This window comes from Macaca thibetana, chromosome 10 (assembly GCF_024542745.1).
Source record: "Macaca thibetana thibetana isolate TM-01 chromosome 10, ASM2454274v1, whole genome shotgun sequence".
Classification (NCBI taxonomy): Eukaryota; Metazoa; Chordata; class Mammalia; order Primates; family Cercopithecidae; genus Macaca; species Macaca thibetana.
The window spans coordinates 53974319-53989022 of record NC_065587.1 but is presented as its reverse complement, the minus strand read 5'-3'; the positions used below and the strand labels follow the sequence as shown (position 1 = coordinate 53989022).

Sequence of the window (14704 nt, the reverse complement as noted above, 5' to 3'; positions counted from 1 at the left end):
CTTCCGTGGCATTCAGGGTTTTTTTATTTTATTTTATTTTACTCACCCAGGCTGGAGTGCAGTGGCGTGATCTCAGCTCACTGCAACCTCTGCCTCCCAGATTCAAGAGATCCACCTCAGCCTCCTGAGTAGCTGGTACTACAGGCATGCGCCACCACACCTGGCTAATTTTTTTTTGTATTTTTAGTAGAGATAGGATTTCACCGTGTTGGCCAGGCTGGTCTTGAACTCCTGACCTCAACTGATCTGCCTGCCTTGGCCTCCCAAAGTGCTGGGATTACAGGCATGAGTCACCACGTCCAGCCATGTCCAGGGTCTTATCTATCTCAATTTGGGCCAGCTTCTGGATGTCCTGGAAGAGAGTGCAGCCGTTGTGCTGGTTTTGCATCTTCAAGGCACCCTTGCGCTTCTCCTCAGTCAATTCGTGGAAGAAGTGGCCCACGCCCTCCAGAGCCACATTGTCGCAGTGTAAATAGAAGCCCAGAGAGAGGCAGATAAGGAGGCCTGCATGTGCAAATTGTCCAGGTGGTTCATGGCGCCTCCACCAGGTGGAATAATTCTGAGGAATCTGGGAGCTCATGGGTTGGTAAGAAGGAGCTAACCACAAACAATGGTGTTGGGTGGACCCAGAAGCAGGAGGTGGCTGAGAAGATGGTCCCTGAGGTTGCAAGTGGAGAGGAGATTGATGGTGAGAGGCTGGAAGAGAGGAAGTCCCAGGATCTCTTCCGTCCAAACACTGTTTAAGCAAGACACAGATCTGTGGGACTGCCAAACGTGACTCCGCCGCCGAGTCATGGTATCTTAAGGAAGCAGGAGTTGTTAAATCATCTTCCACTGTAGAGAGGCAGCAGCTGAGGCTCAGAGAGGGGAAATGACTTTTCCAAGGTCATGCAGCCAGGAGGATGGAACTAGTATATGGAACCAGGTCTGCCTCATTCCATAGTAATCATACACTTATGCTGGGTGTGATGGCTCACGCCTGTAATCCCAACACTTTGGGAGGCCGAGGCAGGAGGATCACTTGAGGTCAGGAGTTCAAGACCAGTCTGGCCAACATGGTGAAATCCCGTGTCTACCACAAAATAAAAAAATTAGCCAGGCATGGTGGCGCACGCCTGTAATCCCAACTACTCAGGAGGCTGAGGCAGGAGAATTGCTTTAACCTGGGAGGTGGAGGTTGTAGTGAGTTGAGATTGCGCCACTGCACTCCCACCTGGGTGATAGAGCGATACTCCATCTCAAAAAAACAAAAACAAAAGCAAAAAAAGAAATACCTTAAGTTACTCCATGCCAGTCACCATTCTAAGTGGTTTATTTACGTTCATTTATTTATCCTCACAACCACCCTATGAACCTACAAAGTGGTTGTCATTATTATCTCCATTTTACATATGAGGAAACTGAGGCACAGAACAATAAAAGAATCTACCTAAGTAAAGAATGGAGCTAGGATTGAAAACTAAGCAATGTGTTAGGCTGGGCGCGGTGGCTAACACCTGAAATCCCAGCACTTTGGGAGGCTGAGGCAGGCAGATCACCAGAAGTCTGGAGTTCTATTGTGGGAATTGGCCAGCAATCCGCAATGCAGCGGGGCTCTCTCTTTGCTCTCAGGCAGATTGGCAGGTCGAGAAATAATAGACACACACAAGATAGTGAAAGCTGGGTCCAGGGGGAGTCACCGCCTTCTGGTCCCGCGGTGCCAACAATACAATGGATATGCCAGCAGTTATTATTAAGCTTAGTGAGGGCAGGGGTAGGTTAGTGAGGGATTTAGGGTCATTTGATTATGAGGTGAGATGGTCACATGGGGATGAAGTAATTCTTTAACATAACATCTGTATGCAGAAGTACAGTATACAGAGACAAGAATTTACAATATAGTGTGTGCATCAGTCATTTCTAACAGAGCCTTTAAACAGGAACAGCAGTAACAGTTGCAGCAAAAGTTGGTTACAAACAATTCATAGAAATAGGCCTTGGCCGGGCGCGGTGGCTCAAGCCTGTAATCCCAGCACTTTGGGAGGCCGAGGCGGGTGGATCACGAGGTCAGGAGATCGAGACTATCCTGGCTAACATGGTGAAACCCCGTCTCTACTAAAAATACAAAAAACTAGCCGGGCGTGGTGGCGGGCGCCTGTAGTCTCAGCTACTTGGGAGGCTGAGGCGGGAGAATGGCGTGAACCCGGGAGGCGGAGCTTGCAGTGAGCCGAGATCATGCCACTGCACTCCAGCCTGGGAGACACAGCGAGACTCCGTCTCAAAAAACAAAACAAAAAAAAGAAATTCTAGAGTTTTTGGCAATTTTATTATACAACAGTTACCGTTAGAGAAGGGAGAAAGGAAAAAAAAAAGAGAAGGGAGAAAGGGCTTTTGGGTGTGTATTTGTAGGTACTAAGAGATTTACTAAATATAGTAGCTTAGCACTGTCACACTTGTTCAAGTAGTTTCAAACGCAGAAAATTAAGTATCAGAGGCAGGTATATAGAACAATGTACCCAGCACTTTGGGAGGCCGAGACGGGCGGATCACGAGGTCAGGAGATCGAGACCATCCTGGCTGACACGGTGAAACCCCGTCTCTACTAAAAAATACAAAAAACTAGCCGGGCGAGGTGGCGGGCGCCTGTAATCCCAGCTACTCGGGAGGCTGAGGCAGGAGAATGGCGTGAACCCGGAAGGCGGAGCTTGCAGTGAGCTGAGATCCGGCCACTGCACTCCAGCCTGGGCGGCAGAGCGAGACTCCGTCTCAAAAAAAAAAAAAAAAAAAAAAAAAGAACAATGTAGTCTTTTTTTTTCTTCAAGTTTAAACATTTTAAATTGTGGTAGAAGCAATGTATTTAGAAGGTGAAAAACGTACCTCAGTTACATGTGGTTTGTGTTTTCTGGATTAATCTGGATTTTATAATTAGAAATAAAAATGTAAGATTTTGAATGCACTTAATAATTCCTTGAAAATAATACAAGTCAGTGTAATAGAGAAGCTTTCATATATTCAACACTGTGAGACAAAACAGCAGAGACCTTGGATTTGATAATTGATCTGATATCCTGGACAGTATTCATATGTACAGTGATAGCTGTTTTTCTTTGGGGTTTTTTTGTGTGCATAAGTGTGTAGTTTTATGGTTCTGAATTGGTGACCCGTAAGTTCCATGTAGTGCTGGCACTTATTTAATAACTATTCATGATATTGTTAATAACTTGCTATAGGATTCAGGCATATATTTTTAGCATAAGAAGCCAAATACACCAGCTTGTCATTGGAGAGAATATATTAAGTGAGAAAAACATTCAGGACTCAGACCTTTAACATGTTAAAGTTAGTGCTAAACATGGTCAGATTGGGTCTGAGCCTATCCTAATATGTAACTATAAAGCTTGACTTTTGCATTGGAACTATGCTTTCATAAATAAAGGATATCCCATGGGATTGTAATCGTAATCCCAATTATAGTCTCTAAGATTGTAATTGATATTATCTGAGAAGTAATGTGACACGTTTCTTTTGTTGTTACATTAAGCTGAAAACATAATACTAATAAACAACTAACAGTTTGCTTATCACGCACATCAACTAAGGCACCTTCCCCCATGCTAAGTTTCTCCTGGATTTATGGAAGTTGGTTGTTTCCCAGTTTAAAAACTTGAACTGGTATTACCTAAGAAAACCTGAGTCCATATTGTTTTTATTTTACTTAGCTAGAATCTCATAGCGTGTTAAAGTCATATCCTTAGCCCCGTTAAAAATAACTATGTCTATGTGAGAGGAATATTGTATGTGGGAGCTGTATTAAATACTATTATAGGTGTTACAGAATCTTTAAATAAATGGACATAGACCAACCTTCCATCTAGTAGTATACGATCTACGTAGTGCATGTCAGTAGCACAAAATGCAGTCTTAGCATTAGCCTGTTTAATCTGAATAGTTTACCCAAAAGTATTTCTTTTTTTTTTTTTTTTTTTTTTTTTGAGACGGAGTCTTGCTCTGTAGCCCGGGCTGGAGTGCAGTGACCGGATCTCAGCTCACTGCAAGCTCCGCCTCCCGGGTTTACGCCATTCTCCTGCCTCAGCCTCCGGAGTAGCTGGGACTACAGGCGCCCGCCACCTCGCCCGGCTAGTTTTTTGTATTTTTAGTAGAGACGGGGTTTCACGGTGTTAGCCAGGATGGTCTCGATCTCCTGACCTCGTGATCCGCCCGTCTCGGCCTCCCAAAGTGCTGGGATTACAGGCTTGAGCCACCGCGCCCAGCCTCAAAAGTACTTCTTTGTGTTAATTATTCAGCCATTGTTTTTAGACCTAGTTAATAGGTCCTATTTAATTTGCTGCAACGTTTATTGAATGGTGGAGTGAAAGAACTGATGCATACTGGGAAATATCTTACCATTTTTTAAAGATAATGTTACATTGGCCGGGCGCGGTGGCTCACGCCTGTAATCCCAGCACTTTGGGAGGCCGAGGCGGGCGGATCACGAGGTCAGGAGATCGAGACCATCCTGGCTAACACGGTGAAACCCCGTCTCTACTAAAGATGAAAAAAATTAGCCGGGCGAGGCGGCGGGCGCCTGTAGTCCCAGCTACTCGGGAGGCTGAGGCAGGAGAATGGCGTGAACCCGGGAGGCGGAGCTTGCAGTGAGCCGAGATCGCGCCATTGCACTCCAGCCTGGGCGACTAAGCGAGACTCTGTCTCCAAAAAAAAAAAAAAAAAAAAAAAAAAAAAAAAAAAAAAAAAAGATAATGTTACATTAGGAAAAGAACGCTTTTAAGGAATTTATAGCAGTGATGAAATGAATTCGGTCATATCAGATACAGCAAACTGTTGATGGTATTTAAATGTGACTTCAAGTTAGTATTTCTGTATATATTATTGATTACTGGTTTGCTTTTAGATGTGTAAGTCTGTTCTGATCTACAGTTCACATATCGTGTCTGGTAATAATAGAATGTTAGTGATGATCACTTGGTTGACATTGATTTTTTTTTTTTTTTTTTTTTTTTTTGAGACGGAGTCTCGCTCTGTCGCCCAGGCTGGAGTGCAGTGGCCAGATCTCAGCTCACTGCAAGCTCCGCCTCCCGGGTTCCCGCCATTCTCCTGCCTCAGCCTCCCGAGTAGCTGGGACTACAGGCGCCGCCACCGCGCCCGGCTAGTTTTTTGTATTTCTTAGTAGAGACGGGGTTTCACCGTGTTAGCCAGGATGGTCTCGATTTCCTGACCTCGTGATCCACCCATCTCCGCCTCCCAAAGTGCTGGGATTACAGGCTTGAGCCACCGAGCCCGGCCGGTTGACATTGATTAAGTGCCTATGTTTTGTTTTGTTTCCTCCTCTGGATACCAAATAGGTATATGCCACTTTTTTGCTGAATTTATTTCTTGGAAGATTTGGCTGTGCTATTCAGGGTTTTTATTCTTATGTTTTTCTTTTTTTTTTTTTTTTTTTTTTTTTTTTTTGAGACGGAGTCTGGCTCTGTCACCCAGGCTGGAGTGCAGTGGCGCGATCTCGGCTCACTGCAAGCTCCGCCTCCCGGGTTTACGCCATGCTCCTGCCTCAGCCTCCCGAGTAGCTGGGACCACAGGCGCCCGCCACCTCGCCCGGCTAGTTTTTTGTATTTTTTAGTAGAGACGGGGTTTCACCGTGTTAGCCAGGATGGTCTCGATCTCCTGACCTCGTGATCCGCCCGTCTCGGCCTCCCAAAGTGCTGGGATTACAGGCTTGAGCCACCGCGCCCGGCCTCTTATGTTTTTCTTCTAAACTTAAGTGGCATCCTGCTGCTACCATATTAAAGCTAAAATTTAACTTTTGTGGAAGAATCAGCTAATTCAGGTAATCCAAATATGTGTGGAAAAACATCTGGATAATTTATTGAACACATTAGCATTGTGTAGACAGCTTTGATTATTCCCATTGCATAGGTTTTTATTGTGGAATAGTCAACTTAATATAGATTCACTTTTAATTTGCATGTATAAAGTAATACTCAATACAAATTTTTCATTTATTTTAAAAAAAAAGAAAACTAAACCGTCTGGCTCTAGACTCCATACTTTTAGATTGCTGTACCATTTCTCATCATAATGCCTGACTCTTAGGTGATACTTTGTCTTCTCCCGAGTCAGGCCGGGTAGTTACTATTTTCCTATTTTACAGATGAGGAAATTGAAGCCCAGAGAGGGGAACTGACTTGCTCAAGATCACACACATTTTCTGGTGTAATAGAAAGGGCTGTGAGCTCAGGCCAGATCTCCTGAGGCAGATAATAATCACTCTAGCAGTTATTTATTTATTTATTTGTTTGCTTATTTATTTATTTATTTTTGAGACGGTGTCTCGCTCTGTCACCCAGGCTGGAGTGTAGTGGCGCAATCTCGGCTCACTGCAAGCTCTGCCTCCCGGGTTCACGCCATTCTCCTGCCTCAGCCTCCCGCGTAGCTGGGACTACAGGCGCCGGCCACCACGCCCAGCTAATTTATGTTTGTATTTTTAGTAGAGACGGGGTTTCACCGTGTTAGCCAGGATGGTCTCGATCTCCTGACCTCATGATCTACCCGCCTTGGCCTCCCAAGGTGCTGGGATTACAGACGTGAGCCACCGTGCCTGGCCTATTCATTTATTTTTGAGAGGGTGTCTCACTCTGTTGCCCAGCCTGGAGTGCAGTGGTGCGAACTCGGCTCACTGCAACCTCCACCTCCTGGGTACAAGTGATTTTCCTGCCTCAGCCTCCCAAGTAGCTGGGACTACAGGTGCGCGCCACCAAGGCCGGCTAATTTTTTTTTGGTTTTTTTTTTTGAGGTGGAGTCTCGCTCTGTCGCCCAGGCTGGAGTGCAGTGGTGCAATGCCAGCTCACTGCAAGCTCCGCCTCCTGGGTCCGTGCCATTCTCCTGCCTCAGCCTCCCAAGTAGCTGTGACTACAGGCACTGGCCACCACACCCGGCTAATTTTTTGTATTTTTTTTTTTTTTTAGTAGAGATGGGATTTCACCGTGTTAGCCAGAATGGTCTCGATCTCCTGACCTCGTGATCCACCCGCCTTGGCCTCCCAGAGTGCTGGGATTACAGGCATAAGCCACCCCACGCCCGGCTAATTTTTTTGTATTTTTAGTAGAGACTGGGTTTCACCATGTTGGTCAGGCTGGTCTTGAACTCCTGACCTCAGGTGATCTGCCCACCTTGGCCTCCCAAAGTGCTGGGATTACAGGAGTGAGCCACTGCGCCCGGCCACTGGCAGATTGTTTGTTTGTTTTTGGCTTTTTTGTTTTTTCTTTGAGACAGGGTCTCGCTCTGTCACCCAGGCTGGAATGCAGTGGTACAAACATGGGTCGCTACAACCACTGCCTACCAGGCTTAAACAATCCTCCCATCTCAGCCTCCCAGGCAGCTGGGACCACAGGTACGCGCCATTACACCCAGCTAAATTGTTTTGTACTTTTTGTAGAGATGGGTTTTCCCCATATTACCCGGCTGGGTGAATGTTTACTGAGCACTTACCAAGTATCAGGGGCGGCATTCAGTGTTTTGTATGCATTTTTATTTTTATTTTGAGACAGGATCTGGCTCTGTTGCCCAGGCTGGAGTGCAGTGGCAGATCTTGGCTCACTGCAACCGGTCCTCCCAAGCTCAAGTGATCCTCCTACTTCAGCCTCCCGAGCAGCTGGGACTCTAGGTGCATACCACCACACCTGGCTAATTTTTGTATATGTTTTTGGTAGAGGTGGGGTTTCACCATGTTTCCCAGGCTGGTCTTTTTCTTTTCTGAGATGGAGTCTTATTCTGTAGCCCAGACTGGAGTGCAGTGGTGCAGTCTCGGCTCACTGCAGCCTCCGCCTCTCAGGCTCAGGTGATTCTCCTGCCTCAGCCTTCAAGTAGCTGGGATTACAGGCACACACCACCATGTCCGGCTAATTTGTATTTTTAGTAGAGACAGGGTTTCGCTATGTTGGCCAGGCTAGTCTCCTGACCTCAGGTGATCCACCTACCTCGGCCTCCCAAAGTGCAGGGATTACAGATGTGAGCTACCTTGCCCAGCCCTATGTGCATTTTTAAACTGCAGTCACAACCACTGGAGATATTAGATACTCTCTGCATTCCCATGTTACAGATGAGGAACCTGAGGCCCAAGGGCAGTGACTGTCTGAGGTCATATGCTTGATCACCAGCAGAGGTAGGATTCAAACCCTGGCTTGCTGACTCCCAGTCCAATGCTCCTCATGTTGCACCAGATACCCCAGAAGGACAGCGGGTTTGAGAGTAGGCAGCCAGCAGGTGGGTCCGAGGGTTCATCTCTACCTTCCCTCTTCATGCCACTGCTGTCGATGGGTTTAGCTAAACCTGTTTTTAAAAACCTATTTATAGCTTAAGACTGTACCACCACGTGGGATAATGAGTCCCTTAAGTTGACTCCCCATGGTGTAAATTAAGATTTCCTTTTATTTGTCCTAAATCTTTCTCTTTCAGACTTGGAGGGAGATGGGGTAGTGAGGAAAGGCACTAGGACCAGAATACTTGGATTTAGAAAATTGGCTGAAGGGCTGGGCAGGGTGGCTCACGCCTGTAACCCCAGCACTTTGAGAGGCCAAGGTGGGTGGATCACCCGAGGTCAGGAGTTTGAGACCAGCCTGGCCAACATGGTGAAACCTCATCTCTACTAAAAATACAAAAATTAGCTGGGCATGGTGGCGGGCGCCTGTAATCCCAGTTACTCGGGAGTCTGAGGCAGGAGAATTGCTGGAACTGGGGAGGCGGAGGTTGCAGTGAGCCAAGATTGTACCACTGCACTCCAGCCTGGCAACAGAGCAAGACTCTGTCTAAAAGAAAAAAAAGAAAGAAAAAGAAAAAAGAAAGAATATAGGCTGAAGTCCAAATAGCGTTTGACTATTTGTATATGTTGGTAATTCCTGACACCAGGCAGCAGGCAACATGTATGGAAACATCTCGTCTGATCATTACAAAGACATAAAGGGGTAGGCAGGGCTTGGATTTTCATCTCCTTTAATCTGTTTTGTTTCCTGTGGTATACCCAACATTGAGCACATTTTGGAGATACAGGTAGATACAAGATAGCTATGTGTTGTATGAATGAACCAATGAACCCTCATTTTATAGACAAGGAAATAAAGATCCAGAATATCATGGGTCTAGCCAGGAAAACAATACTTCTGCCAGATGATTCCAAAGAGGGAATTTAGGCCAGGTGAAGTGATTCATGCCTGTAATCTCAGCGCTTTGGGAGGCCAGGGTGAGAGGATCACTTGAGGTCAGAGGTTTGAGACCAGCCTAGGCAACATAGTGAGACCCTTGTCTGTACAAAAATATATATATATTTTTAATTAGCTAGGCATGGTAGCATGTGCCCATGGTACTAGCTACTGGGGAGGCTGTGGTGGGAGGAGAGCTTGAGCCCAGGAGTTTGAGGCTGCAGTGAGCTATGACTATGCCGTTGCACTCCAGCCTGAGCCACAGAGCACGACCCTGTCTCTGTCTCTAAACACACACACACACAAAACACAGCACAGAGAGGGAATTTAACGTGGAGAATTACTACAGAGTTGTTTTATGGGTAGCAATAGCAACCAGGGGAAGTTGAGGCAAACCTGAGATTAGCAACTTCCTGAAGCTGCCACCTCGCCCAGGGCTGGAGGTATTCATATCAAGGGAGGAGGTGGCATTACTGGAGACCAGCAACTGGGGACACCCTGAGAGAAGCTGGAATCACAGCAGGTCTGTCTAGCAGGAGCTGAACCATGAAGGAGTCACTGTAACTGCGAACGTTCCCCACACCCCGTCCTTCCCGAAGACGAGAGAGATGGAGGAGAAAGACCCTAGCTTCTGCCTTCTTTCTCTCCAGTCTCTCACCAGGACTTTCCATTGGCCCATCCTAGCCAAAAGCCAGTGGGCAAGGGAGTCCAGGAAACACGGTTTGCAGGGATTAGCCTCTGCTGTACGGAGCAGAGCAGAAGGGCAGAGAATGGATTTGAGACAAACAGAAAAATTACCTGGCCCAAATAATCCCATGCCTAGGAAGGATTGCATTACGTATGCGTTGTCAGACAGTGCCCCTCCCCCAAGTCCGTGTGACCTTTTTAGTCTCTCTATCTTTCCATGTCGGGCTTAAGCATCACCTCTTCTAGGAAGCCTTCTTCCCAGCAAAGCTGGTATTTCCCTTCATCGCATCCCCCTAGCATGCTCTGCCTACGTCTGTCACAGAACACACACCACCGTGAGATGCTGCCAGTTACCCTCCAGGCTCCTCGATGGACAGAGCCTCCCAAAGCCAGTCCTGAGTCTGATTTGTTTCTCTGCTGGGCAGAAAATGATTGTTGAATGAGTCAGCTGTTGGAAGGATAACATGGGGCAAGGAACTCTAGAGTCAGACCAAACTGAGGGTCCACGAGTCTCAGTTTCCACATCTGTAAAACGGGAACTTTGAGGAGTAAAGGGAGAATGTGTGGCAGTGCAGTTAAGCTCATAGGCTCTGGAATCAGACCATCTGCAGTCAACCCCCAGCTCCACTTGTAGTTACTTAACTCTCTACTCTTCTGTTTCTCTCTTATAAACTAGGGATGATATTAATATTTTATGTGGTATCTGTGAGGATTAAATTAAACTGTGTGGAAAGCAGTGCAAGTGCTTAATAAATGTGCCTAGTATCATTATGTGTGGTGTCTAGTCACATGCCTGAACATTGCATAGGTAAGAGGATATATATCAAACAGGGACCTTTCTTTCTCCCTTTCTTTCCTTCCTTCCTTCCTTCCTCTTTTCTTTCTTTCTTTCTTTCTTTCTTTCTTTCTTTCTTTCTTTCCCTTCCCCCCTCCCTTCCTCCCTCCCTCCCTCCTTTCTTTCTTTCTTTCTTTCTTTCTTTCTTTCTTTCTTTCTTTCTTTCTTTCTTTCTTTCTTTCTTTCTTTCTTTTTTTTTTCTTTCTTTCTTTCTTTATTTCTTTCTTTCTTTTTTTTCTTTCTTTCTCTCTTTCTCTCTTTCTTTCTTTTCTTTCTTTTCTTTCTTTCTTTCTCTCTCTCTCTCTCTCTCTCTCCTTTCTTTGATGGAGTCTTGCTCTTGTCACCCAGGATGGAGTGCAATGGCATGAGTACAGGCACAACCCACCATGCCTGGCCTTTAATTTTTAATTAAGAAAGGGAGACGTGAGGGTTTCACTGTGTTACCCAGGCTGGTCTCAAACTCCTGGCCTCAAGCAGTCCTCCAACCTTGGCCTCTCGAAGTGCTGGGATTACAGGTGTGAGCCACTACACCTGACCAGGATCTTGTCTTTCTTGTTGACCACTGTAGCCCCATTACCAAGCATAGTCACTGAAACATAGTAGGTGCTTAGTCAATCTTTGGGGTGTTTTTTTTTTATGACAGGGTCTTGGTCTGTCACCCTGGCTAGGGTACAGTGGTACGAATATGGCTCAGTGTAGCCTTGACATCCTGAGCTCAAGTGGTCCTTGTACCTCAGCCACCCCTGCTCCCAAGTAGCTGAGACCATAGGCTTGCACCACCAGCATTTTTTTTTTTTTTTTTTTTGAGACGGAGTCTCACGCTGTTGCCCAGGCTGGAGTGCAGTGGCGCGATCTCTGCTCACTGCAAGCTCCGCCTCCCGGGTTCCCGCCATTCTCCTGCCTCAGCCTCCTGAGTAGCTGGGACTACAGGCGCCCGCCACCGCGCCCGGCTAATTTTTGTATTTTTAGTAGAGACGGGGTTTCACTGTGGTCTCGATCTCCTGACCTTGTGATCCGCCCACCTCGGCCTCCCAAAGTGCTGGGATTACAGGCTTGAGCCACCGCGCCCGGCCCAGAATATTTTTTTAAATTTTTATTTTGTAGAGATGAGGTCTCACCATGTTACCTAGGCTGGTCTCTAACTCATGGACTCAGGCGATCTGCCTGCCTCAGTCCCCCCAAGTGCTGGGATTACAGATGTATGCCACCACCCCTGGCCTCAATCAATCTTTTCTGGGCCATAGAACAATGGCTGAGTTTCATTTGATAACACTGGTCTGCCTGTGAGTCCAGTGTCTGGTTCTGTGACCTTCCCGTCTGTCCCAGGCACTACAGAGGATGTTCGGCCTACACCACCAGCCCAACCCCGGCACTGAGGCCTCTCACACAGGTCAAAGGACCATCCTGGGATTAAAGGTGGGCACTTTGGGGCCTGTGAGGAGGGGGCATGCATGGAAGGAGACAAGGGTCTGGAGCAAAGGACTAGCAAAGGAATCTGACACTTATTGAGCACCTACTGTGTGCCAAGTGCTGTGCACACTTTATTGCATTTCATCCTTACAGCAGCCTGCAAAGCACAGATCATTACCCCCACTTCAGAGGTGCTGAAATGTGAGTTCCAGGGGTGAAGACACTCGCCCAAGGTTGTGCAGAAATGAAGGAGCACAGCTGGATTTGAACTCCTGACTGTCTGACTCAACCCCCTGTTCTTTTTTTTCTTTTTTTTTTTTTTTTTTTTTTTTTTTTTTTTCGCTCTGTCGCCCAGGCTGGAGTGCAGTGGCCGGCCGGCTCAGCTCACTGCAAGCTCCGCCTCCCGGGTTTACGCTTCTCCGGCCTCAGTCGCCCAGTATTTCTTAATAGAGACTGTGATCCGCCGTCTCGGCCTCCCAAAGTGCTGGGATTACAGGCTTGAGCCACCGCGCCCGGCCTTTTTTTTTTTTTTTTTTTTGAGACAGAGTCTCGCTCTGTCGCCCAGGCTGGAGTACAGTGGCAAGATCTTGGCTCACTGCAACCTCCACCTCCTGGGTTCAAGCAAGCACATCCAGCTTATTTTTGCATTTTTAGTAGAGACAGGGTTTCACCACGTTAGCCAGGCTGGTCTCGAACTCCTGACCTCAAGTGATCCACCTGCCTAGGCCTCCCAAAGTGCTAGGATTGCAGGTATGGACCACTATGCCTGCCTTCCCTATTCTTTTCACTGTACCCAAGCTGCCTCCCAGAGGAAGGAGGAGGCAGAGGAATGGAAGCTGAGCCTCAAGCCACACGGGAAGCCATGAGAGCCAATGCTGAGGCCAGGCTCAGGCAGAGTGACAGCTTGAGACCATGACTTTGACAGCTGTGCCGAGGCTGGCCTGAAAGCAAGTGACTGGGGAAGACGAACTGTGATTATCAAGACAAGGGATAGCCAGGGGCTGCAGCAGGGCGCTGAGGAGGTGCTGGTCCCAAACAGAATGCCCTTGAGCCCCGACCCCAACAGAACAAGCTCCCTACTTACTTGCTCTGTGACCTTGAGCAAGTCACTCAATCATCTCAGTTGAATGTCCTCACTTGTCACACAGAGTCACCACACATGCTGAGTTGTCAAGGGATGACATGAGACAATGCAAGGAGACAGAACTGGGTCAAGTCCAGGTGAGAACTCAATTACCAATTAATCTATGATCTGAGGCAAGTCACTTCACCTCTCTAAGCCTCAGTCTCCCTACCTAGCAAATGGGCGCAGCTCCTGTCACACCAGTGAAGATGTGAAGATGTAGTGATTAAAGTATGGGCTCTGGAGTAGGTTTCCCTGGGTTCAAATCATGTTCCACCACCTTAAGTTGCTTGGTTCTTTTCTTTCTTTCTCTCTCTCTTTTTCAGACAGTCTCCCTCTGTCTCCCAGGCAGGAGTGCAGTGGCGCAATCTCGGTTCACTGCAACCTCCACCTCCTGGGTTCAAAGGTGATTCTCCTGCCTCAGCCTCCTGAGAAGCTAGGATTGTAGGCTCTCGCCAACGTGCTCAGCTAATTTTTTGTATTATTATTATTTTTTTTTTTAGTAGAGACGGGTTTTCTCCATGTTGGCCAGACTGGTCTCAAACTCCTGACCTCAACTGATCCTCCCACCTTGGCCTCCCAAAGTGCTGGAATTACAGGTGTGAGCCATCAAGCCAGGCAGTTCTTTTTCTTTAAGCCCTTTCCCTTCTAGGAATTGCTAGGTTTTTCTGTACCTTGATTTCCTCCCCTGGAAAGTAGGGGGTGAAGATAAGCACACTTACTTCATGGAGATGTGATATTAAATGGTTTCCTCACCAGGAAGAATGCAGAATGGCGTCTGGCACAGGTGAGCTCTCTGTCACTGAAATCATGAGCCTGGGTCTGGTACCTAATAGTAATAATGCTTGCTGCTTGATGGGCACCACTTTGGACAGTTTACGCTTTGACTGTAATCCTTGAAGCAGTCATATGAACTAGGTGATATGACTGTCCCCATTTTATTCATGAGGAGTTGAGTTATTCAGATGTTCAACGACTTTCCAGAAGTTACACAGCAGTCAGGGCCCAGACCAGGATTTGAGCCCTGGCAGACTCTCAGTCATTTATTCATCCCTAATGAAGGCTTCACAAATGGACCAATTAGGACGTCTACGTTATGTATGAACGTGTTTTCGAACCAGAAGAGATTAAGTGGAGAATGCCTTCAACGAGCCCTAAAGGCTGAGCGAGGAGGGCAAGGTTAAAGGATGGAGGGACCGCTCTGTTCAGCTCCCATTTGCTGCCAGGAGGGGGCGCCCGCTGCCTCCACCAGGTCTCCCAGACCTGAACCAGGAGGCGGGGCTGGAGACCTATCCAGTGGCCCATCCAAGCAGACCTTGGGGACCACGTGCAGGGGCTGCAGAGAGTGGCGGTGTTAGCCCGTGCAAAGCCAGGGGCATGCCAAGAGGGGTTTATCTCCCCAACCGGGCTGCGGAGCTGCCTCAGACCTTCTTCGAAAAGATGCAGATGCTTCAGCCTCAT

General features: G+C 47.3%; 1 pseudogene; it reads right to left on the bottom strand.

Annotated features, from left to right (window-relative positions):
• Positions 1 to 14704, bottom strand: part of LOC126964102 (uncharacterized) — an 18750-nt pseudogene extending 4046 nt beyond the window's left edge.